The sequence below is a fragment of the Panthera onca genome, chromosome E2 (genome assembly GCF_046562875.1).
Source record: "Panthera onca isolate mPanOnc1 chromosome E2, mPanOnc1 haplotype 2, whole genome shotgun sequence".
Taxonomy (NCBI): domain Eukaryota; kingdom Metazoa; phylum Chordata; class Mammalia; order Carnivora; family Felidae; genus Panthera; species Panthera onca.
In genome coordinates, this window is record NC_138353.1 from 46,653,757 (window position 1) to 46,681,483 (window position 27,727).

At 36.1% G+C, this 27,727-nt stretch overlaps 1 long non-coding RNA gene across 1 annotated transcript in view; it reads left to right on the forward strand.

The window, feature by feature from the left end:
- The first annotated feature begins 9,101 nt into the window (after positions 1-9,101).
- The window catches only part of LOC132690196 (uncharacterized), a 73,663-nt gene continuing 55,037 nt past the window's right edge, over positions 9,102-27,727 (forward strand). The window contains exon 1 of the long non-coding RNA XR_009615303.2: positions 9,102-9,385. This is a non-coding gene — a long non-coding RNA (uncharacterized LOC132690196). The remainder of the gene's footprint in view (positions 9,386-27,727) is intronic.

A 27,727-nucleotide genomic window follows, 5' to 3' on the forward strand; every position in this document is an offset into this window, starting at 1 on the left:
AGTCAGCCACGTGTGCCCCAGTAGGGGGGGGTGGTGGAAATGGTTGAGAACCTGTTCATGCCCCATTGTTACATTTATTCCAGCAGCATCTAGAAACAAAAGAAACCTCATGTTGCCTTTAGTGTGGTCACAATGTGTCAAAAGTGCAGGAAGGGGATTTTATTGCAGTTTAGATGCATTTCATACCAAAGAATAGCTCTTTGTGCTGTATTCTGAGTAATTTTAAATAAATAAATGCTTCCCCGCTAACATCAAATGTGGTGAAATAAATTGCAGGGCTCAGGGTGTGTAAATGAGTATACTGGCAGTCCCTTCTTTTAACTCCCATGTGTAGATCAGAAACCGTAAGGTTATATAGCGTTCTGACCTCACCTTTGTAGTATTTAAAAAATTTTTTTAGGGCATTCATTTACAGTTGTTGTATTGGTTCCTTCCAATGTATACCCAAGCATGTTTATGTTAACAACATGAGAATATTCACACACGCATGTGTGCGTGCACACTCACTCACACAGCCAGAGCTGCCTGAGTCAATCCCAGGCGTTTTTCTGGATAAGCATTGCTTGACCTTGTGTCTTCTCTCCATCGACATCCTTTTAATGACTACCCAGGGTTACAACTCACTGACCCATGGGCCAGTGACAACCTTCTGGGGCAGCTCTATTTAAATCAGATCCTCTTCTCTTCTTCCTTTTCTCCTCGATTTGACAGGATAGAATGAGTTGATAGGGTATGAGAACAAGGAAAGTGATTTGCATTCAGATGTATTAATAATGATAGAAATAACAACAAATTAATGATAAAGACCACGACTAATATTATTCAGCACTTGCTATTTGCCGAGCACTATTTTAGGTACTTTATGGCTCTCATTTAATCTTCATGATAAGTCTACAATCCAGATATTATCACTACTATTACTATGTCCATTTTACAAATAAGGAAAATAAGGTGTATACATATTAAATAGCTTGCTCACAGGTCACACAGCTAGTAAGTCATCTATATCTATATCCCCAAACTTACTGGGCTTTTTTCACATAAATAAGATTATATATATATATTTTAACGTTTATTTATTTTTGAGATGGAGAGAGACAGAGCATGAATGGGGGAGGGTCAGAGAGAGGGAGACACAGAATCGGAAGCAGGCTCCAGGCTCTGAGCTGTCAGCACAGAGCCCGACGCGGGGCTCGAACTCACGGACCACAAGATCATGACCTGAGCCGAAGTCGGACGCTCAACCGACTGAGCCACCCAGGCGCCCCAAGATTATATTTTAGATATTTTCTGGTGTCTTGCTTTTTTCTACTCAGCATCATAACATTAGCATATCTTTCCCTATGGGTGCACACAGACCCACCTTGTTCTTTACAGCAGCTGCATGGCATTGTGTTGCAAAAATATAGCATGTTTTATTTCACCTCTGGCCACATCCCTCCACTACCATCTCCCCAAGGAACTAGGATTAAGAAGGCTGGGGTGTATCTTCCCATGCCTTTCTCCTTACTTATACCAACATAGGGCTGGTGGTGGTGGTGGTGGTGGTGTGTGTGTGTTTTTTCAATGACTACATTTACCAGGATTCCTTTCCCTAGAAATCCCTTCCTTGTATGGTTGTAGGCTGAAAGTGGCCACAGAGAAATTTGCATGGTATTTGGAAAGCAAAATTGAAGCAGCAGGAAAAATTAGATGGAGAAGATTGCTACAGGATCAGGTGTTACAGCAGCCTGTACACACTTGTATGAGTCTGCCGGTTCACCTTGTTGGTGTCAGGTGGCAGCTGTGCCACACATTCTCCAGCTTCCACAGGATCTCCTCCTTCAGGTTCTATTCCTGGGTCAGCTGCCTTTTCCACAACATTACCAAGGGCATCAGCTTCTTCAGCAAGAGTCACCCACATCATCAAAGTTGTATGTTTGGAGGAAATGAGAGGGCCACTTGGGTTCCAGCTTGTCTTCTTAGACTCCAGTTTACCTTTGGAATTGCATGCCACCTCATGTTCACCTTTCCTTTCCAACTGCCTGCCATGAAGACTTCAGGCCCCCAAACTGGACACAGAAGCAACAGCCATATATAAAGTGTTTCACCAGCTCCCACTTTGACCTTGCATCAAATTATAGTCAAATATCTTGATAAATTCCTTATTCTGTATGACTCCCAGAAGTTCTCCTTCTCTCACTAAACCCTGATTAATACAGGGCATCTATTTGTTTTTTTCTAAACAGAATGAAGTTATACATGTTAATCTTCAACTTGCTTCCTTCACTGATACACCATACAAATTCTTACAAGTCAGTCTCTCTCTCTCTCTCTCTCTCTCTCTCTCTCTCTCTCTTATCCATTTTCCATATATATTTGCACACAGTCACACTAAAATATAATTATATATGCATGGTATAAATCATATGTTCTAAGTTTGCTTAGTGATTTGTTTTCTTTTTGTCACTTTCTTCTCCCCAACTCCTGCCTTTTGTCCCACATCCACCCTATAGACAACTTGTATTAACAACATTCTGTATCCTTCTGAAACTTTCAATACTCATAGATCAATATATGAACTAGTGTAAACACCATTGCTTAAGTATAGTGTACCCCACCAAACTGAGTTACAGATTTTTCATGTTAAATTCTTATATATATATTATGATCTAGTTCTGATCTTCTCATTTGTCAACTGATCTATTCTCATGCGGAGACCATACTGATTTAATTGCAAAAGCTGTATAATATGTTCTCGTATATAGTAAAGGGCCCCCTACCACATACACTTCTTTTTAATATCTTTCTAGGTTATTGTAGGGTATTTATTCTTACATATGAATTTTCAAATAATAATAACCATTTTTGTTAAATTCTGTTAGGATCCTAATTAGATTAATTTAGATTAATTTGAGAGAATTACCATTTTGTCATCTTTGGTTTCCCACCCAAGATCATGAAAGGCCTTTCTAATTGCTTGCATCTTGATCTATGTCATTCAATAAGATTTTCTAGTTTTCTTCATATAATGCTGTACTTCTGTGATTTTTATTCCAAGTTATTTTATAGTTTTTGTCACTATTGTGAAAAAATACTCATTTTTCCATTTTTATTTCTAGGTCCATATTGCTAAAACACATTTATTTTTAGCATTTATCTGTATCCAGACCCTTAACAGATTATTAATTCTGTCAGTCAGAATTTAGTCAGAGAAGCAAAGCAAGAGTTGTCATGAAATGAGGTTTAATTATAGGAACAAGGCCTTACATAATTGTAGGAGCTGTTAGGAAGTAAAGACCAAAAAGGGAAGTTGAAAGATCAAAGAAAAGTTACTACCCAACCTTCTTAAAAGTGTTTTAATGAAAATCTGAAAAGCCAGAGACATCCAGGTGCAAGAGAGGGAACATTAAAGGGAACTGGCAGAAACGTTTCTGGAAAACCAGCACCTCTGTGCAGTTCCCACGTATGAGGTCTTCAGTCAAGCATCTGGTGGAGGGCCTGGGGCTACTTTTGGTCAGGAGGTCTACCAGTCAGGAAGTAGAATTGGATGTGGCCTAGGGGAAAATATGACAAACTGAAATTCATTAGGCAATCCTGCATCTGTCCTTCATTATATCTGAATCAAAGATCTTCAGAGATAGTGGTTACTGCTATATGTCTACCTCCCAAGTCTCAGGTGACTTTCAATTTCAACTAACTCTTACACAAAATCACAGGGAAGGGCTTCTGAGAAACAGTTCTTTTTGTCATCTAGTTAAGAGTAGAACGGTTCAGCACGCCTGTCTTAGTGGCTTCTTTTCCAATGCCTGTTTTTATGATTTACTCTTCCTCATTTATGGCAATAACTAGAATCTCCAAGGCAGTGGTAAAATAGGAATTATGATGAGTGGATCTTCCTAAATAGTTCCTTATTTTAATTGAAATGTTTTAGAGTTTTGTTATTTAGACTGACATTTTCTGTTGGTTTCTAGAAAATTGCCTTTATTGTAGTTAAGTAGAGTCTTATTACTTATTAGGATGGACTTCTGAACTGTATTAAATGCCTTTTCAACAGGTACTGGTATCACAGTTTTGTTTTTCCTTTTGGATTTGGTGATGTAATCAATTGTGTTGATTTTCTAGTATCACAATACTCTTTTATTCCTGGAATAAATCCTTCTTGGTCATGCCATATTATTATTGTGAAACATTGCTAAATTCTTTTTGTTACTATCATAACTTTTGCATATAGTTATAAATGAGACTACCCTTTTTAGATTCATCTGTGTGAATCATGGATTATTTTTCTGGGATGCTTCAAAATGAAGACTTAATAATTTGAATAGATCACACAAGGCATTATAAATGACCAGCAAAATAGGGAAAGAAGAGGAGATTCAGTGTTTACCCTCATGGCATCTTTCCCGTTGGTTGACCTCTGGGTCCTGAGATAAATGACTTACTGCACAACTGATCTGCAATCTCTCATGTCTTTCTCTTCACATTTGTTATTTCATTACGTAGTCATTAATGGGAAAGACCATCTGCTATGATGTTTTTATATAACAGATTTAGTCATTCATTTGTACTGAGAAGATAGAGGAAGATATTCAGTACAAAATGCTCTTTTATTTTCTCTGAATTCAGTAGAACATAAGCATTATTTTCTGGTCACCCCCTTAACAAAATTAATATTTACACAATGTTAAAAACATAACTTTGATTCTATAAAGACCTCACTAGAAATGCAAGTTTTTTATAATGTCAACCACAGTAATTTCAATAAATTTGTATCAAGTTCATTCCATGAGCCTGATAATGTCATTCAACAAAAAAAATCCACTTTATACATCTTCAAAATATATACATTTCCTACTTGAATTACTAAAAGAAAACAAGGATCTGTATACATTTATAACTTGTACAGTCTTTTTGCTATGAGGGAAAAGGTACAGGTTGCCTTAGTTTTTGCTTGCCTTTGTGGAGGACAAGTAGATATAGGCTTATGGGGCTAAGGCCTGACTTCTGTTGGAAGGGCTCAGAAACAGAGCAAGGACATTTAGGGGTCAAAGAATCCATAAAGGCAAATTGGTTTGTGCCTGCCTCAAGCTGTGGTGTTAATATTAGTAGAGAGGATGTTGTAGAAATGTGAGGAAGAAAACGATAAAAGTGATATTTAAATTGCTATGAAGCTTGAATATGAGCCCTTTTCCATTATTCCAGAATCATTACTAATATGAGAGAAGCAGAGAGACCCAAGCCCAATGAAAAACCATAGGAAGTTATTGGAACACATGAAAATCCCAGCTAGTGGATAAAATCTATCACACTGGCAAAACAGTGTGAGTGAAAATCTTTTAAACATGCACCACCTGCAGGGCCTGAATGTGGAGGAATACAAGATTAAGATGATGCTGGGGAGAACTGGGGGTCAGTCAAACTCACCTCCCTAAGAAAAGCCTGTCTATGATGTATTGAGTCACAGACCATTAGGGTGATAAGACAAGCTCAGCTGCTCAAGACTCATCTCTCCTATAATGTATATATCAGAACACATGGCAGAGATGTTAAGGCTCAGCTTCCTAAATCTAGTCATCTCTAAAATGAGGATTAGATCTTAAATAGTTCTATTGCTTTATTATTAGAGTTATAACAAGTATAAGTGCTAAATTATTTTATATTGCCCTTCATACCAAACTGGCAATACCATAAAGATAATAACTGAGATAGAATATTGAATATTTATTGATCACCTACTATGTGAAAAACTACAAAGATAAATCAGACATTGTCCTGGACTTCAGGAGTAAAATGTAGTAAAAATCTAGGGGTGCCTGGATGGCTCAGTCAGTTAAGCATCCAACTTTGGCTCAGGTCATGATCATCTCTTGGTCCTTGGGTTTGAGCCCTGTGTCAGGCTCTGTGCTGACAGCCTGCTTCGGATTCTGTGTCTCCCTCTCTCTCTGCCCCTCCCCCGCTTGCACTCTGTCTCTCTTTGTGTCTCAAAAATAAATATTAAAAAAGAAGTTCAGGGGCACCTGTGTGGCTCAGTCGGTAGGGCATCCAACTTCAGCTCAGGTCATGATCTCGCAGTTCATGGGTTCGAGCCCCGCATCAGGCTCTGTACTGACAGCTCAGAGCCTGGAACCTGCTTCAGATTTTGTGTCTCCCTCTCTCTCTCTGTCCCTCCCCCACTCACGCTCTGCCTTTCTCTCTCAAAAATAAACATTAAAAATTTTTTTTGAAAAAGAAGTTCATGCTCTAGTGACAGAAATAGACATACATAAATAACTTTAAGTTCATTGTAACAAGAATAATAATAGAGGAGAATTTTATCAGTGTGTTGGGGAATGGAGATGTGGGGAAGGATGAATAAAGCTAATAGTTGGGAAAAGACAGTTTATATAACATTCCAGTGTGGTCTAGGAGTTCTCGTCCCCGCTGGATTACTAATAAGTTGCATGACCCTCAACAGGTGTCTAAGCTTTTGTTTTCTCATCTGTAAAATTAAAGAGCTATTCTAAAATGATTTCTCAGGTTCCCCCTACAGAACAAAGTCTCTACCTCATACATATATATCTCAATTTATACAATGAGTATTATTCTTAAAATTCTAGAGTAACTCAAATTTTGTAAATTTAATTTTCAATTTTATTCTCATAGTGACTTAGATTTACTTAAGCTTCTGTTGATGATGGCCCCCAATATGTTAGTTTCAGTTTAACTTGTTATATAATTAATGTTCTATATAAACAAATTGGAAAATATTGGCAATTTAAAGAAAATTTCTGATGCTTTTTTATAATACATAGGGTTATTTTGCAGTTTTTATGGTGAAATCTGTGTGTTGCATCAGGTTTTCACATAAGAGTTACAAAATTAAAATACACAAAGCAATGTGAAGGAAAATCATTTTGAAGCAAGAATCATGTAACCAAGAAAACAAAAATTAACATGAGTGGGCAAAATAGGGTCCTTTTTTCAGACGTTGAAAGAGATTTTATTAACCAAAACCCTCTGTAAAATAATTGTTCAAGGACATACAGCAGCAAAACGAAAGGAATATAAGAATGAGGAAGACATGAAATACAAGAGGAAAAAAGTGTTCAGACTCAACCATAAGTGTAATTTATTTCTCAGGTCACAAGAAATTGACAAATCTTGGGTCATTTGTGTGGCTAACTCAGTTGGGCTTCTAACTCCTGATTTCAGCTCAGGTCACGATCTCACAGTCGTTAAGCTTGAGACATGCAGTCAGGTTGCTCACTGGCCATGGACCTGTTTAGTATTCATTCTCTCCCTCTGCCCCTCCCCCAGTGCACGTGGGGACCCTCTCTCTCTCCCTCAAATACATTTTAAAAGTTAAAAATAAAAGAAATTAACAAATCTTTTATCAGAGTGGGAGATTTTTAAAACACTTTTCCCAGAAATCTATAGACAAAAGCAAGTAAAAATACAGAGGCTTGAATTAAACCTGATCCACTAGAATTCTCAAGATGACTGACAGCTTTGAGGCAATTAGTCCAGATTGGAGCAAGAAGGTCAGAGGGTTCCAAAACAAATGGAACAGATTGGTCAGTTGACATATTTGACCTATTGTAGAGGAAAATTACAGCTCTGTCCAAGTTTGAGAGCAGAACATTATTGAAACCAAGCAGAGAAAAAAATCCTGTGATTATGGACTTCAGAGAAAGCAAGAAGTTTTAGAAATATAATCATAGTATACTATATGACTCGGCTGTGAATAAATATTCCATAGTCATAATAAGGTATCACTGAATAATGTTTTAATAAGAAATTGTTGTATAGCCATTTTGGGAGGATTGGGTGAAGGAATGTATATGTATATGTGAGTCTGTGTGCATACACAGCATGTAGGAGAAGGGTAAGAGAGCTAAATCCTCATTTCCCAACTTTACAAATTCAGGATGCCATGCCTAAGCCAGAAAAACATCAAGATGTTGCAAATATCAATGTATCTTATTTGGAACTATGGATAGAAATACCACAGAAAACAGCTAAAATTTGAAAGTAGTTAACTCTGAAGAGTGCAACTTAGATTGAGGAGAGATGGAACAGGGTGGGGGCTGCTGTTTTCTATTTATAGAATATTTTGACTTTCAAAAAAAATCTACTTAAAAATGTTGATAAGAACAGGAGCACCTGGGTGGTTCAGTCAATTAAGCATCTCACTTCAGCTCAGGTCATGATCTCATGGCTCATGAGTATCAAGCCCCACATCCAGCTCGCTATTGTCAGCAAGAGCCTGCTTCGGATCCTCTGTCCCCATCTCTCTCTGCCTCTCCCTCACTCATTCTCTCTCTCTCTCTCTCTCTCTCTCTCTCTCTCTCTCTCTCAAAAGAAATAAACTTTTAAAAATGTTGATAACAAAATTTAAATAGTCAAAATCACATTGAATCTGAAAAAGCAATTGACTAGTGATACCTGATCATGGAAGTGATATGTGATCAGATTAACTCAAGATCAAACATGTACAAGGGCTCAGCACACAAAAATGTAGTGAGGAGATACACAACCATAGAACAACAGGTTTTGTCTAACTTGACCTGCCCAGGATTTTCTTCTGTTACAACAAATATTTTTTAAACATCTTTTTGTGACTTAAAAATTATAGAATTTGTCAATGAAGTGCTATTGCCAATTTCTGTATTCTGGTTGTCATTTTAACTTTTCTAAGTGTTAGTTTCTTATAATGGGAAAATAACGATTTTACCTTTCTTATAAGGTTGTGAAGATTAAGTACGATATTTGTGCAATCTATTACTCTGCTTGACACTCAGTAAGGGCTTGATGAATATTAACTATTATCATTTTTAATAATAATATAGCACTAAGATATTAAACAGTGCTTTCAACAGGAAATGTATTTTTATATTTTCAACAAATAATTTCGTGAATTTGTATCAGGTTACTTTGGACAATGTCTGAAATTGTTGACTTCATTTGCAATGATTAACAAGTATAATTAAATTATTATGAGTGATGTTGACACCAAAGTAGTAATTGAGGTGTTGTTACTGTTAGGTGTTGATATAATCATGTGACTGACACTGATAGTAACCTATCATCATGAGTGCTGAATGGATCTTTTAACCTGTACTTAATTATGGGCAAATAATTCCTGATTCCCTTTTGCATATGACGCATCTTCTTTATGCTTTCTAGGTTCTAGAAAGGAGGCAAAGATTTTAAAGCCATGGACGACTATCATAGATGTTGACAATGACAATCCTAAAGGATTTGGAAGCTCTGCATCACCCAAAGGAAAAGTGCCAGTCAGAGTCAGGATGCAGTTCCAGACAGGTGTCCCTCCTTACTCAAAATGTGTCAAGGTCAGGTGCTGATGATCTGTGCCAGCAACTGTGAAGACAGGAAGACTGGACGGAAAAAACACAACAGTTTTGTGAGTACTAAGTGTTGTCACGTAAGCCATAACATCTAATCCTGATAATAAACTTGTGAGACATGGTTCGTTAGGCCCACTAAATGGCAGGACTATGGGTCAAACCCCAGTTCAAGTTGATATTGTAGTGCCTCTCATAGCACCATATATACTGCCTCTCATAACAGATACACCAATACATGCCTTCCTGGAGGGTATTGTTGCTATGACCTGTTCTCTCAGGCCTGTCTGATTTTCATCTTATATGCATGTTATTTCCCATCAAAATAAACACAGTTTACAAAGAACTGAGCCTAGGTGATTTTGCTCAGTTACTTATATCAGCGTCAGCAAATTATTTTCTGTAAAGTTTAGACAGTCAATATTTTAAGCTTGAACCCCATACATTCTCTGTTGCCACTACTCACTTCTGACAGTTTAGGTCAAAACACAGCATTACATAGACAATATGTAAATGAATGGGTGGGCATGGCCATGTCCCAATAAAACTTTATTTTATAAAAACTGACAGAAAGCCAGAAATGGCCCATAAGCTGAAGTCTGACCAATCCTTGCTCTATACTAAAGATAGTCATTTATGACATAACTCATTCTATGTAGTTTCAGAGTGTTCTACTCCTATAATTCTCAGAATTTCCTTAGTCTTATATCCAGCCTGGGTTCCCCAATGTCCCTCACTATGGAAACCCCCATCTTTTATTACAATTCAGCCTTCGAGAGAAAAGTATAAGACAAGGACCCAAGCCTGTGCTCACCACAGTGAAATTTGTGTCATTAAAAGAATATTTATCAAGGGACTTAGAGAAATCAGAGTTGGTGCCCCACTGCCTATATCAGAGCTGGCCACCATGGTAGGAAATCTCATACCGAGGGTGGGCTCTTATTTCAGAGGATAAGAACCTGGCCTCCCATGGAGGTCTTGGTTGGAACTATTGATTACATAATAGAACAAGATGAGATTGACAGCACTTGAGCCACCACAGAGTAACTAAATTCTGTGCAGAAAATTTTGCACCACTCAACTACACTGATATACTCTTCCATGGTAGCATGCATCTTGGTTTTAAACCGCCCACAACTCTGCCAGAGTATTCATGTTTGCCGGATTTTTCCACTCTTCCTTCTTTTCTAGCATTTTTTGTTTTATATGTATGTGTAGCTGCTTTAGAGATACTCTGCTATGTTTCTGGACTTGGCTTGATCAGAGGGGAGCAGACAGGTTGTGGTTGGAATCTTAATAACCTGTCAAAACAGAGCATTTAAATCCTGTTCATGTTATTTTCTTTCCTTCCCATGGAACACAGATAGCCAGAAAGACAAATAGGAGAGGCCCCTTGGTATTTTTCTCTTGTTTGTGTGATCCTAAGGGTTTTGATGAACTGGCCTTTGCAAGTTATGTTGAAGCTGTTCAAGCCAGCTTCAGCTGAATGTGACTTGTTTAATGATTTGGCAAGGATCCAATGCATCAGAAATCAAAACAAAACAAAAAAGAAAAAAAAAAACTCAGATCAGTTCAGCATACATCATAACAATATAATCATTCAGCATCTTATCTGGTTACCTATTATAGGTTGTGCAGTGATAGAAATGGAAATAATTTACTCTGGCCACTCTGTGTTACTGTTAAATCATTTATGTGCTGTGAAAGGAATTGCAAACTGTTGAGATTCAAAGATCCCTTAACTGCATTCTCCCAAGGAGTTCTCTACCACAATCCCTTGTTCTGTTTCATATTTTAAACATTTTCTTAGAGTGTGAGCTTTATTATCCATGTTCAAATTCAGCAAGCCTTACTTGTCTAGATAGATCACCATCAAGAAATATAGTAATGTAAAATAAAGCTACTTTTGACATTTTTATGTACATGATATATAGTATAACATGATGTATTAAGCTCTTTGTAATAATTTTTAATTTTTGAAATAGGTGATTCTTTGGGGACCATTTAATACATAATTCCATAGATTTTAGTGATATCAGGTATCTTTCAAGTATCATTTTAATTGAGCTCTGGTGCTTTTTGTCCCCATCAACTGTGAATCAAACAGGAATCTGTCAAATCCTTTTGGGTGACAAATCATAGGCCAAGGAAAAATTGGTTCGCAAGTCATGCTTGAAGACAAATAAGATTCAATCCCTGCCTTCATGGTGCATATGGTTTAATAGGATGGAGAAAATATATGAAAAACTATAACATAAAAGGGTTATAAATTTATTAAGAGGCATAATGTCATAAGAGTTGGACAGAATGGACAATAATAAGAATTATTAGAGCAACTACATTTACTCTGTCCTAAGCACTGTTTTTCATACTTATGTGTATTTTTTAAAAAATCATAACTTGGTGAAATAATCTATTGTACAGATGAGGAAAAGTGGCCCAGAAAAGTTAAACAGCTTGGGTAAGTTTACAGCTATTAGGTGGCAGACCTGCGCTCAGTAAGCAAGACAATGAAATGATGAAAGTTCATCTCAATACTGAGAAGATTGGGAGAGACATTTGAACAATGTTTGCAATTGTTTGTTGACTTCATCTGCAATTATTAATATTGACTAGTATAATTCAATTGTTACAGGTGATGTTGACACCAAAGTGGTAATTCTAGGTGTTTTTGATGTTAGGTATTGATCTAATTCTGTGGCCAACACTGATAATAACCTAACATTATGACAGTGAGATTTAAACAGGGAGTCTAGTTAATGGGATATGAAAACAATCCATGTGAAATTGAGAGAGACTGGACCAGCACAGTGACAATGGGGATAGCAAGGAGTGAAGGACAGAAAACGGCAGGATTTCTATGAGATTTTTGGAAGAAAGAATCACAAATGGCATTTGGTAACTACTTTAGTAATATGGAATATAGGAAAAGTGAGTGAAAAATGACTATAGTGTTTGGAGGTTGAGTGGGTAGAAGGAGGAGAGGGAGGATTTTAGGGGATCAGCCAGCTTCACTTGGCACCCAGAACACATTGTGCACATTTCTCTATTCCCAGCCTTCATCACATTGTATCTGTAACTTTTGTTTATGGGTCTTTCTTCCTGTTTAATTCTAATTCCTTATGCTTCATGATTTTTATAGGCCCAACACCCAGGACAGTGGTCTGGACATAGTTAAGTCTTCCATAAACATTCTTTGGAATAAATTTTAAACATGTTGTACAGAAGTTCTCGCTGAATAGCCAAATACGACTGTTTAATAGGCAGTTGGAAATACACAATGGACGTTTTAGAATGGTATCAGAATGTAGATGTAGACTTTGATTACCAGAAAGAAACAATATTTGATATGCTGAGAACAGGTTAATACTTTGAATGAAAATGTGAAAGAAATGGCAAATCGAGTAGAACTGAGGGTTAAAGACTCTGAGGGGCAAGAAGAAGAAAGGAATAGAAACAGGATTCAAAATATGAGATCTTTATTTAAAGGAATGGCTGATCAATCAAGTCAAATGCTAAAGATTGAGCAAGTTTCTGATGGTCTATAAGAATCCAGAGGAAACTGATGTTTTCTTATTACTCATTTTATAATTTCTATATGACTATTGTGGAATATTATATTTGAAGAGATAGTACAGATGGTTTATAATTAGGTTTATTAGGCATTAGCTTTTTGTTTTCTTTAATAAATTTTGTATACTCCTCAGAGTAAAGGAAAACATTTTCATAGCTAATCAGTTCAGATGAAAAATAATTAATACATTTTAAGCTATCCTATTTCAAACCACCCTCATTTAATCACCTGACATGGAATATCCATTAACTTAAACATGCTTGAAGTTTACCATTATAACTTCCATACTACCATATTACAATGCCAGATAGTCTCCATTAAAGGTTCTGTTTCTAATCTCTTATGATTTCCGGTAGATTTTCCCTTTTAGACAAAAGGATTACATGCTTTGGGTGGGTTCTGAGGCCTTTTGTCTGGAGAAATTCAGCAGAGTGTCTATTTAGCTGTCTTTTATTTGCATTTGAAATGTTTAAAACGTGCTCATTATCCAGCCCTCTTTAATGTATTGAATTATGAAAACTGACTTCAAACCTTCTTGCATATATTATTTTGAAAATGCAATTGTTTTGTCACTGTTCTTTTTAAATAATCACAAAATACCTCATCATCTTAGAGAGCTAAGAACTCAGACCATTAAAGAAAAAGAATAACCAAAGTTATTAGCGTTATAAGTACATTATTCTTATAATGTATCATAAGAAAAAACAATAGCAGGCTTTATTAGGTAAGATAAAACATATGCATCTTGTAATATAATTGGTACATTCTAAGAAATAATCTCTATCCATGTATCCTGGAGTGTGCATTTCTCCTGAAACTTGGAATAATAACCCTAGAATGATTATCTTTTAAAAGTCTATTCTCCATCAGAACTATAATAACATATTAATAGCTATAGGTAGAAATGTAAAAAATTCAATAGGACTAAAATCTAGATTATACAGAACAACAAAATAATCTGTATGTGGAGGGCAGTGGTGAGAAATTGACAAAAGCACAAAGAAATAATATATAAGTAAAAGCAGTTAATATAGAGAAGATATATTGAGAGGCTGCACGCCAGGTCTAAAAATAGATCCACAGGGAGGCTCCTGGGTGGTTCAGTCAGTTAAGTGTCCAACTTGAGCTCAGGTCATGATCTCACCATTCTTGAGTTTGAGCCCCACATCAGGCCCTCTGCTGTCAGTGCAGAGCCCACTTCAGATCTTCTGTCTCCCTCTCTCTCTCTCTCTGCCCCCACCAGAATAAATAAACATTAAAAAGAATTAATAAAAATAATAAAAGTAAATCCACTGGAAATGAATAGAAGGAAAAAGGGGAAAAAAAACTATATTTGAAAAGATGATAACCTACAGATTTCCAGAATTCAAAAGTTAGTGGCTGTCACATTTAAAATGCACCTTGAATAGTGAACAGGATAAATAAATGTAAAATCATACCAACTCACATTATAATGGACCTATAGAACATGAAGGATAAAGAAAAATGTTAAAAGCTACCACAAAAAAAAAATTACCTTAAAAAGGTAATCGACATTTTATATGTTGAAAAGTCTTCTCAACAGAAACAAAAAATGCCAGAATATAATAGTGTTGGAGAGAAATTACACAATCAATTTAGAATTTTATACTCAGCTATACTAACATTCAAGATGGAAAGCAAAACTACAGATGCTCACTGCACAACCTGAAAAATAGACAAGAATATAAGAAACAAAGATAACACAGAGGGAGACATGGAATATACAAAATTACAGCAAGCATAAAAATTGATAAATATATTATTAACAGCCAATTATAGAAAGGCTTCAAAATTTTTTGGTTTTAAAAAGGTTAATCCAAAAGTATAGACAATAATAAAATAGTGGATTGTATTATTTAATAGGTAATTAAAGTACACAAAAATCTGTCAAATGCAAGAGGAAGAGAAACATATCTAATAATTTGGTATTTTAGGCCTTAAGAAAACTTATTTATAAATTAATAATTCGTAATTTTCAAACCTAAAATAGAAAAAGTAGAGCATGGAAACCTTATCAATGTTGCATTAAGATGAAAAAAGAGAGAGAGAGAGAGAGAGAGAAACAGAGTAAATGGAAACACAAAATAACTATTAGAAATGAGGCCAGGTGTATCAGTCATCACAATAAATGTGTAACATGGTTATTGAACGTGTTGAACTTAGTAAAATGCAATCAGGAAATAGACTTGTTTTCCTCTCACTAATCCCCTTCAGACTTCTGTATGACCTGCTGTTTCCCAGATAGATCCCATAGCCTTTTGTCAATTTCACATATTAATAAACATGCTTCATTTTCACATATTAAAAGTCCAGGCCACTCAGAGTACAAACTTCAGTTTCTCATTCAGTTTAAAGATTCTACCCTTCCCCTATCCCCCCTGCAGCTCAGGCCTGACCAAGCCATGGGAACTTGCAATGGGGAAGCATTCTCATGGTTTACCTTTTAAGGTTCCTCCTTGCTCTTGTTTCCCTTCCCTAATGTGTGACCTACCTTAGCTTTTCCAGGGTTGCAATGAAGAGGTTCAGGGAAAGGTAACAGGGAATTCTATTATAGCTGTCATATGCACATTGTCATGGGAAGGCTGGCTATTTGTCATGGAGTGCAAAACAAACAGGAAACAATAAACAAAATGGCAATAGAAAGCATTTTATCTATTAATAATTACATTAAAAATAATAGATTAAACTCCCCATTAAAAGGCATACAGTGGGTGAATAGATTAAAAGAAAATAAGATCCAATAATATGCTATTTACAATAGATTCACTTTAAATATAAAGACACACAGGGGGCCCTGGGTGGCTCAGTCATTTAAGTGTCTGACTCTTGATTTCGGCTCAGATCATAACCTCACAGTTTGTGAATTCAAGCCCTGTATCAGGCTCTACCCTGACAGTATAGAACCTGCTTGAGATTCTCTCTCTCTCCCCCTCTCTCGGCCTCTCCCTTGCTCATGTGTGTTCTCTCTCTCTTTCTCTCTCTCTCAATCCCTCTCAAAATAAACAAATAAACTTAAAAAATAATATAAAGACATACATAATCTGAAAGAGAAGCAATGGAAAAAGATGTACCATGCAAGTGATAACCAAAAGAAAATAAGTATGGCTATACTTGTATCATACAAAATAGACTTTAAACAACTATCACTAGAGACAAAGAAAGTCATTATATAATGATGAAAGAGTCAATTCAACAGAAATATATAACCATTATAAATATATATGCACCCAAAATCAGAGTACCTAAATATATAAAACAAATATTGACATATCTGAGTGGAGAAACTGACAGCAATACATAATAGTAGGAGATGTCAGTACCCCACTTTTGATAATGAATAGAATATGCAGGCAGAAAAATCAACTAGGAAAGAGCTAATTTAAACAATATCATAAGCCAAATGGACCTAACAGGCATGTATACAACATCCCACCCAACAACAACAAACAGATCACATGTTATATCACAAAACAAGTCTTAACAAATTTTAAAAGATTGAAATCATACTAAGTATCTTCTCAGATTACAGTGGAATGAAACTAGAAATCAATAAAAGAAAGGGGGAATGCCTGTGTGGCTCAGTTGGTTAAGCGTCCAACTTCAGCTCAGGTCATGATCTCACCGTCAGTGGGTGGGTTCGAGGCCCACATCAGGCTCTAGCCTGCTTCTTCGAATTCTGTGTCTCCCTCTCTCTCTGCCCCTCCCCCACTCATTTTCTATCTCTCAAAAGTAAATAAAACATTAAATTTTTTAAAAAATGAATAACATAAACAGGAAAATTCACAAGCATGTTAACTAAACAACATAGTCTGGCACATCCATTGGCTAAAGAGGAAGTAAAAAAGGAATTTGAAAAATAGTTTGAGACAGGGGCACCTGGGTGGCTCAGTTGGTTAAGCATCTGACTTCGGCTCAGATCATGATCTCACAGTTTGTGAGTTTAAGCCCCACGTCAGGCTCTGTGCTGACAGCTCAGAGCCTGGATCCTCTCCCTCTCTTTCTTCCCCTCCTCCGCTCACACTGTATCTCTCTCTCAAAAATAAATAAACATTTAAAAAAAGAACATCCATCTTTAAAAAAAATGCTTTGAGACCAACAAAAATACAACTTAGCAAAATTTATGGGATGCAGGAAAAGGAGTACTAAGAGAAGTTTATAGCAACCAATGCCTACATTTTAAAAGAAGTAGGACCTCAATTAAACAACATAACTTTACAACTGAAGGAACTAGGAGATAAAAGGGGGCAAACTAAACCCAAAATTAGAAGAAGGAAGGAAACAGTAAATATTAGAGTGGAAATAAATGAAATAAATAATAGAAAAACAATAGATAAAATTGATAAAACTAAGAGTTGTGTTTTCGAAAAGGCAAAATTGACATAATCTTAGCTACACTGGAAAAAAAAAGACTCACATAAATAAAATGAGAAATGAAAAAGGAACATTACAATAGATGACACAGAAATAAAAAGGATTATGTAAGGGACTAATATAAATAATTACATACCATCATATTGGATAACCTAGAAGAGATGGATAAATTCCTAGAGACATGCAATCTACCAAGAATGAATCAAGAAGAAATAGAAGCCCTAAAGAGACCGATAACAAATAAGGAGATTGAATCAGTAATCAAAAACTTTTTAACAAATAAAAGCCCAGAACCAGATTGTTTCATGGGTGAATTCTACAAATATTCAGAGTAGTACTTTACCAACTACTACCAACCCTTTTTATACTCTTCAAAACTAATACCAACCCTTCTTAAACTCTTCAAAAAAAAAAAAAAAACAGAATAAGAGAGAATACTCCCAAACTTATTTTATGAAACCAGCATCACCCTAATTCCATAGCCAAAGACAATACAAGAAAAGAGAACTACAGGCTAGTATTTCTGATGAACATAGATGCAAAAATCCTCAACAAAATATTAGCAAACTGAATCCTCCAGCACATTAGAAGGATCATATACCACAACCAAGTGATATTTATCCCTCAGATGCAAGGATAGATCAAAATATGGAAAGTACTCAATGTGATATACCACATTAACAGAATGAAAGACAAAAACCACATGCTCATCTCAATAGATGCAGAAAAAGCATTTGACAAAATTCAACATCAACATACCTCAATACAATAAAGTCCGTATATGAAAACTCACCACTAGCATCATAATCAATGGGGGGAAAGCTATTTTTCTAAGACCCAGGACAAGACAAGGATGCTACTGCTATTCAACATAGTACTAGAAGTCCTAGCTAGAACAAATGAGCAAGAAAAAGAAATAAAAGGCAATAAAAAAAAAAAAGGCAATCAATCCAGAAATGGGAAAGTAATCCCATTCACATTAGTAACAAACAGAATAAAATACTTAGGAATTAACTTAACCAAAGAGGTGAAAATTTTTCACACTGAAAATTATAAAACATTGATGGAGAAAAATTTTTTGAAAGACATAAATGGAAAGATATCTTGTGTTCGTGAACTGGAAGAATTAATATTACAATGTCCATACTACCCAAAGCTATCTATAGATTCAATGCAACCCCTATCAAGAGCCCACTGATATTTTTCACAGAAAGAGAAAAACAATTATGAAATTCAAATGGTACTGCAAAACACTTCAAATAGCCAAAGCAATCTTGAGAAAGACAAGCAAAGCTGGAGGCATTTGTGAAGTCACACTACCTGACTTCAAATTATATTTCAAAGCTGTAGTAATCAAAACAGTATGGAACTGGCATAAAAACAGATATATAGACCAGTGGAACAGAGTAGAGAGCACAGAAATAAATGCACACATTTATGGTTAACTCATCTTTGATAAGGGTGCCAGGAAAACACAATGGGGAAAGAATAGTCTCTTCAAATGGTGTTGGGAAAACTGAATATTGGCATGCAAAAGAATGAAATAGACCTATCTCATGCCCATACATAAAACCAACTAAAAATGGATGGAACACTCAAATATAAGAAACCATAAAACTCCTGAAAGAGAGCATAGGAGAAAACCTCCTTGACAATGACCTTGGCAATGATTGATGATTTTTTTAACCAAAATATGACACCAAAAGCACAGGCAACAAAAATAAAAATAGACAGCAGGATTACATCAAACTAGAAAGCTTCTGCACAGCAAAGGAAACAATAAAATAAAGAAGCAACCTATGAAATGGAAAAAAATATTTGCAAATCACATATCTAATAAAGGGTTAATATCCACAATGTGTAAGGAAATCACACAACTGTGAATACCAAAAATACAAATAACCTGATTAAATGAGAAAAGGACCTAAATAGACACTTCTCAAAGAATATTTTCACATGTGACAGGTACATGAAAAGGTGTTCAGCATCTCTAGTCATCAGGGAAATGCAAGTCAAAACACCATGAGGTATCACCTCACATTTGTCAAAATATCTATTATCAAAAAGACAAAAGGTAACAAGTGCTGGTGAGGATGTGGTAGAAGGAGAACCTTTGTACACTGCTAGTGGGTATGTAAACTAGTACAGCCATTATGGAAAACACTATTGAGCTTCCTCAAAAAATTAAAAGTAGAGCTACAATATGATCTAGCAACCCCACTTCTGGGTATATATATCCTAAGGAAACAAAATCAGTACCTTAAAAACATATGTGCATTCCTATGTCATTGCAACATTATTCACAATAGCTAAGATATGAAAACAACCTTAATGTCCTTTGATGGATAAACTTTTTATCCATTCATATATATGGAATATTAGCTTTAAAAAAGAAGGAGGGGCACCTGGGTGGCTCAGTTGGTTAAGCATCCAACCTCAGCTCAGGTCCTGATCTTGCAGTTTGTGGGTTCGAGCCCTGTGTGGGGCACTGTGCTGGCAGCTCAGAGCCTGCAGCCTGCTTCAGATTCTGTGTCTCCCTCTTTCTCTGTCCCTCCCCTGCTTGTGGGCACGCTTTCTCTCTCTCTCTGTCTCAAAAATAAATAAACAATAAATGAATAAACATTTTAAAATGTTTTTTTTAACAAAGAAGGAAATCCTGCCATTTGCAACAACATGGTTGGAGCTAGAGGACGTTATGCTAAGTGAAATAAGGAAGACACAGAATAAGAACTACTGCATGATCTCATTTACATGTGGAATCTAAAATAGACTCATAAAGGCAAAGAATAGAATAGTGGTTGCCAGGGGATACATGAAGGAGATATGAGGTAATATTAAAGAGTAAAAAATTTCACTTATGCAAGATGAGTAAGTTCTGGAGATCTAATATACAGCATGATGATGATAGTTAACAATATCATATTTTAAACTTGAAATTCATGAAGAGAATAGATATTAAATTAAATCTTCTATGTGCACACACAGGGTAACTATGGGATGTAGAGGTGATGGATATGTTAACCAGCTTGATATGGTGATCATTTCACAATGTGTACACGTAAAAAATCAAGTTGTACACTTTAAATACATATAATTTTTATATGTCAGACATATAAATAGAGCTGTTAAAAAAGAAACTCAACAATAGAATCGAATAGTAGAGTAAAATATTAAAAGGAGAAGAAGGAGAAAGAGCAGGGGGAGAAGAACTTATCTGGGCAACTTTCAGGCATCAGTCTCTCTGGCCCTGCCAACTTCAAGAGCTACAGTTCAGTTTCTCTAAAAACTTTCTCTTTTCACTCGGCTCTGTATCAAGGCAGCATCAAGTCTGCAGGTGTCTTCATTCAGCATGCACATGGGTGAGATACCTATGAGACATCACCTTCCCCTCTGGCATGCACCTCACCCCTCCCCTCTTACCTTTCTTGTCTTGGGAGATGGGATAGGGAAGACACAATACTCTCCCACCAGGCCAATTACTCACTCTCTCTCTCTCTCTCTCTCTCTCTCCCTCCCTCTCTCCCCACTCCCATTCTTTTTTTTTCTCTCCCTCTCTCTTTCCCACTCCACTCCCTCCCTCCTTCCTTTCTCTCCCTCAAGCTTTCTTATAAATATGCTAGGCAAAGATAATGGGGTACAAGTTGCAGAACCAGCTTTTTGCCTTCTGTTTTATGTGGGGGTTGTGTGTGTGTGCAGAAATAGTTTTGCTATCTCTAAGAAAGTCTTAAAGATGAGTCTAGTTCCTTTCTTTATTGTGTAGCTACTCTTCACCCATTGCCCTGGCTGCAGTTTGGAAACCAAAAACCTTACAGTTATTTTTTTTTAAATTTTTTTTTAACGTTTATTTATTTTTGAGACAGAGAGAGACAGAGCATGACGGGGGAGGGGCAGAGAGAGAGGGAGACACAGAATCGGAAGCAGGCTCCAGGCTCTGAGCCATCAGCCCAGAGCCCGACGCGGGGCTCCAACTCACGGACCGCGAGATCATGACCTGAGTTGAAGTCGGACGTTTAACCGACTGAGCCACCCAGGCGCCCCCAAAAACCTTACAGTTATATCTTACTACAAATGTAAATAGATTTCTTTATATTTTTAAGAATAGAGATGATAAGATGAGATAAAGTAACAAAATCTTGCTATTTACTGATCACAAAATATGTATCTAAAACAAAAATGCATTGAGGAGCACCTGGGTGGCCCAGTCAGTTAAACATCCAACTCTTGGTTTCAGCTCAGGTCATGATCTCGTGGTTCATGGGATCAAGCCCTGCATTGGGCTCTGTGCTGAAGGCACAGAATGTGCTTGGATTCTCTCTCTTCCTTTCTCTCTGTCCCTCCCCCCCTTGTGCACATGTACATTCTTTCTCTCTCTCAAAATAAATTTAAAAAAGCATTTAAAGCAAAAATCATAAAAATGTTGAGAATAAAAGGGTGATTAGGACTTATCAGGTAAATGCTAAAAACTGGTTTTGCAGGATTAATAGCAATAAAATAGAATTAAGATAAAGGGCCCTAAGAGGAACAAAGCACAATTATACAAAAAACAAAACTCAGAAAGATATAACAATTAGGAACTTGAAATAAATAGAGAAAAATTACTAAATAGCAAGAAGAACTTAACAAAACTATGGTAATAGTGGGAGACTTTAACACATCTCTGTCACGAACTAGTACTGCAGAGACAGATAAAACATAAAAAGGGTATGGGAAATTTAAACAACAAAATTAATAAGCTTAATTTAGTTGGTAAATAAAGATGCCTCTATCCCTATAAAGAGTACACATTCCTTACAGGTACATACAGAAAAATTATAAAATTTGAACATGTCTTATTAGGTCACAAAGTAAACCTCAACAAAGTTCATACAATTTTTTCTGTCTACAGCGAAATTACACTAGAAATCAACAATTATAAATAGCAAAAAAAGGCTTATATGGTTAGATGTCTGTAGATTTACTCATTAATAATTTGTGAGTTAAAACCACAAAGGAAATTTTAAAATATCTAGATAAGGGGCTCCTGGGTTGCTCGGTTGGTTAAGCTTCCATGATTTCATGGTCTGTGAGTTCAAGACCTGCATCGGGGCTCTGTGCTGACAGCTTACAGCCTGGAGCCTGCCTCAGATTCTGTGTCTCCCTCTTTCTCTGCCCCTTCCCCACTCACACTCTGTCTCTCAAAAAATAAACATTAAAAACAATTTTTAAATAAAAAGGTAAAAATATCCAATTATGAATTAAAATTAAAGTAGTACATATTAAATGTATAGCGTTTGTGAAGGGGTGCCTGGGTGGCTCAGTTGGTTAAACCTCTGACTCTTAATTTTGGCTCAGGTCATGATCTCCTGGTTCGTGGGATCAAGCCCCATGTCTGTTCTGGCAGTGCAGAGCCTGCTTGGGATTCTCTCTCCCTCTCTCTCTGCCCCTCCCTCTTTCTCTCTGTCTCTTACTGTCTCAAAATAAATGAATAAATAGTAAAAAAAAAAAATGTGTTTGTGAACAAGAAAGATTGAGAATAAATGATGTGTGTTCAACTTGTGAAACTAGAACACTGCTTTCTGCTGTGTCAGCCTGTCAGTAATCAATGTTGTGACTGGACCAGCCTTTGTGGTTCATAGTATGATTGCAAGAGGCTCTTCAGTAACAACCATCAGGAAACTGAAAAAATAAAGGTTTATTACTTTAAAAACCTGGCAGTTACACTACACGCCTGGGGACACGTAGCAAAGTGTCAGGGAAAGGGAGAGAAACATGGGCCTGGGGTTCTGCTTATTGGGGTTGAGAGTGGGGGCCTAGGGATTTGTGGGGTGATTCTTAATTGGTGAGCTTTAAGAATAAAAGCAGGAATGCAAAGCATGGGAAAAGAATAAAACAAGTGGTCCAAATGGTCAGTTATTAAAATCAACTAAAGTTTCTAAAACAAAAGAGCCTTGGTTGGGGGTGGAGGCCTAGCACTTTATGTATTCATGTGGGTGGCAATGTGCTTATTTGAGATGCTGTCTTTGAAGTCGATGCTTTTTTGAAATGGATACCTTGGCAATCAAAGCTTAAATCAGGCACTTGCATTACAATAATAAAAATAATAATAACTTTCAGGGTTTATACTATAATTTACTCTGTGATGCCAGAGGCATCAGAGTCAATGGTAGAGACCTTCACTACCTGAGTAGGTAATATGCTAAAAGTCAAGGGTAAGACACATTTTAAACTAGAAATTATATGTCTAAATAGGATTTTTTAATGTTTATTTATTTATTTTGAGAGAGAGAGTGTGTGAACAGGGGAGGGGCAAAGAGAGGGAGAGAGAGAATCCCGAGCACACCCTAAAATAGGATTATAGTAGCAAATCCTATAATTATACAGGCAATAGTCTAAAATCCAGTCCATAGCCACTCTCCCAAACTTGAAGGGTCTGGCAATGAAACTAAGTCAGTGATGTTGAAGGACCTAGGCATATGTTCAAAGATTGTGATCATATTGTGGAATATTTTAATATTTTGGGCCATCTGGTCTAAGTAGGTTTGAACCTGTCCTGATTTGGTAGGTTACTTCATATCCCATTGAACTATAGTCTCTTAGTCCTGAGAATAGGTTAGCTCAGTGAGAGGGTTGTGTCTCATTTTGGGAGACTGTGACAAAGGTGGGTTCCCCAAGTTAGGCTCCTATGATGCAAATATTTGCATCAGATGTTTAATAAGAGGCATTTCCACAGAAACAAAGAAATCATGTTTACTGATTGGAGCAGATTATAATCCCAAATTCTAAATTCTTAAGGCATCCAGTCCAACAGATTTCTAGATGTCAGGCTTGAAGCGTCTTCAAATAGAGTGAGGGCAACCAGTGGCAATATGATAGGTTTTACTTGTTTCCAGTTTGAATGTCTCTAGTGATCTTTCTAAGTGGCCCATATGACAACAGGCATGGAGGTTGTTCATATATGATCTGTTGTGGTGATTTCTCTGACGTTCATGTCAAGTTGTCGCACTTTAGTTTGCATGGCTTTGGAAAAAAAGACAGTTTTAGTTCTCAGTGATTCCAAGTCAGAAGGGTAGAAGAAAATTGGAAACATTAGTTTGGAAAGTTGTAGCCAGATATTGGAGGAAATGAGAATGCAATATCTAGTCCAGTTGACAGGTAGGAAACAAAACTTCAAAGACACTTAACAGAACTAGAATCTAATATCCACAAGCATGTATTATAGTTTTTACTGAAACATAATTTGCTCTGTACCATCACTTCCATTTCAAGCAAAGATAACCAAAAGAAGACTAATGTGTTTGCAAAGTAAATCTAGTTTCCATAAACTTGGCTTGATTATTTACGTAAGTGTAGCAGGAATAGCAATACACCATTTAGGCCCTTCTAAGTCTGCTCTGCTGGAACTTCTTATAATAGATCTCAGATTGAATTTTTAAAGCCTCTCAAAACTAAGAAGTCAAGCCAAGAACTCAGACTCAAAACTCAAATCAAGAACTCAACCCTTAGATTTCCCCTGCAATACTGATAGATTTGGGTGAATTCTGTGTAGTTGTCTCCAAAATATCCTGAGGTTCCTGGGCCTGCCAGAAAGTGACCTTCTTTATTCAGGTAAGGCTGCTGGGAACCCTGTAAGCAATTACTCTGTAGGTATTTTTCCAAGAGGTTTTATTAGCTCCATAAAGTCAACTTTAGTTCTTTAAAGCTGTCCAGTCACTCCAGGTAAAGATCTGGTAATACAACCAATGTTTCCAATTAGGTCCTATTACAAGGAGGACAGATTCTTATTGAAATTATGCAAATAACTATATTGCTGTGAGAGTAAGAACACTCACTCAGAATTTCCAAATTTTGGAGGGATCAGGTAGGGAGAAAAAATGATTGTTTGATCTTTGTTCACAAAGGTAGACTTTGCCAAATTGCTATAAGGTGTAGTTAGTTTAAGAGAAAAAGTTTTTTTTTAATCTGGAAAAAAAATTGACCCATCTATGTTTCGGATAAAAGTCATACAAAATTGTAATCATCCTCATAAGTTCATTCAGCCCCATGAAATTAATTTTTGTTGATCTTGTTCTTTCATTAGGAGTTTTATGAGTCCAGTTTTTTACTTAGAGTTCAATAAATTATTATTCAGTTCAGTGGTATGATCTGAGAGTTATCAGAAACCTGTACTTAACAAAAGTCAAGACAATAGCCTTGTGACCCAATATACCCTCCTTAGCTCTCCTTGGCCTTGAGGCATGAAGGACTTTTATGCACATTAAAAGCCAATTAAGACCTTTATAATTAGTGTTCTAATTGTCTCATTAGACTATATGGCCTTGATCACAGTACTCTGGGGATATTCTTGGATTATTATGGCAGCCATGACCTTTTGGATTGGATATCACAGACAACACAAAAGAGAAGCAATATGCTAAAGCAGCAAGACAGACTGCCAGCAAGCAGTGTTCCTTTCCCAGATGGTATTACCCACCTGACTTAGGTGGTTAGTAAGCAAGTTGCAGATAAAGGGCATTCCCTTGGTTAATTACAAGGACAATCATGCAATCTTGCTGACTACATTAATTGTTTTGTACCAGTCTTAGTTTATCAATAATCAATGTTGTCTTTGAACCAGACCTGTGGTTCTTATTATGACTGCAAGACACCCTTTTGCAACAACCATTAGGAAGCTTTCAAAACATAAAAGTTTATAACTTACAAGACCTGGAAATTACACAGCACACCTAGGGCCACACAGCAAGGTCAGAGAGAGTGCACACACAAGAGAGAGAGCACATGCACCCGGGTTTTAGGTTTTATTGGGGTTGAGGGTAGGACCTAGGGCTTCTTGGGCCCACTCTTAGTGACTTTAAAATATCAAAGTGGGAATTTAAAGCACAGGAAAAGAAAGAACAAGTGACCCAAATTGGCAGTTATGAAAATGAACCAAGATCTCTAAACAAAGGAACTTCAGTTAATGGAGGCAGCCTATCTCTCTATCTATTTGTGTGGCTGGCAATTGAAGTGGATGCCTTGGCAATCAAAGCTTAAATCAGGCACTTGGATTACAAAAAGAACAAGACAAACACCAGGGCTTATACTACAAACAGAATAAATTGAAAGAAAATAGAAGGAAATGATGTAACAGAGATAAGAACATAAATTAATAAATTGAGAAACAAAGAAATAATGGAGAAGAGGAACAAACTGAAAGTGAGCCTTTCAAAAACTAAAGTACAAAAACCTAGAGCAAGAGTGATCAAGAAACAAATATAAAAAACATAGATTAATAAAAATTATGATAAAAAATAGTGCAGAGGTATAGATATGTAGATAACTTTTAGATCACTTGTGAATAATTTTATGCCAATAAATTGTAAAATATTTTGAAATGGACATATTTCTAGAAAATATAAATTATAAATGATCCAAGAGGAAATAAAAATCTGAATAAATCAATAGTTATCAAGGAAATTGAATTGGTAATCAAAGTATCCACATATAAAAGACACCCAGCCCTGTTTTACCAAACACTTGAGAGCAATTTTCCCCATTTATTCATGGAGGATTTATTTCAAGGTCTCCAGTGGATACTTGAGGCCAAGGATAGTACTGAGCTCTATATATGCTATATTTATTCCTACACATATATACCTATGATAAAGTTTAATAAATTAGGGACAGTAAGATATTAATAATAACTAATAATAAAATTGAAAAATTAAAACAGTATACTATAATAAAAGTTTGCAACATATGTAAAGTACATAATGTGTCAGGATCATAGTTGAGCATAGGTAACTGAAACCACAGAAAACAAAACTATGGGTAAGCGGGAACCACTGTATCTATCAAAACTGGCAACTAAGCACCATATAAAACCACCTCCCCCAAAAAACCTCAACCTATGTAGAAAAAGTATTTAACAAAATTCATTTCATTCTTGATTTTGTTAAAATCTCAGCAAGTTAGGAATAGAAGAGAATCTCCTCAAACTAATAAGGGGTATCAACTAAAGCCTAGAGCTAACATCATACTTAATGGTGAAAAACAGAGTGCTTTCCTCTTAAGATCAGTAACAACGAAAGATTCTTCTTCAATATTGCACAGGAGGTACTAGCCAGAGCAATAAGGTAAGAATAAGAAATAAACAACATGCATACAGAATGGAAAGGAAGAGTTACATTTGTCTTTATTCACACTTGGCATAAATAACTTTATAGAAAATTCAAAGAATCTTCAAGAAAGCTCATAAAACTAATAAATGAATTTCACAAAATCTCATGATACAAAGTCAATATGCAAAAATCAATTGTATTTTTACATAGCAGCAGTAAACAATGGAAAATGTAATATAAAAACATAGCATAAAATATCATAAAATAAGGTAATTCTAATAAAATATGTATAACATGTGTATGCTGAAAGTTATAAGGCATTGCTGACAGAAAAAATTTTTAAAATAGCTACATGGAGA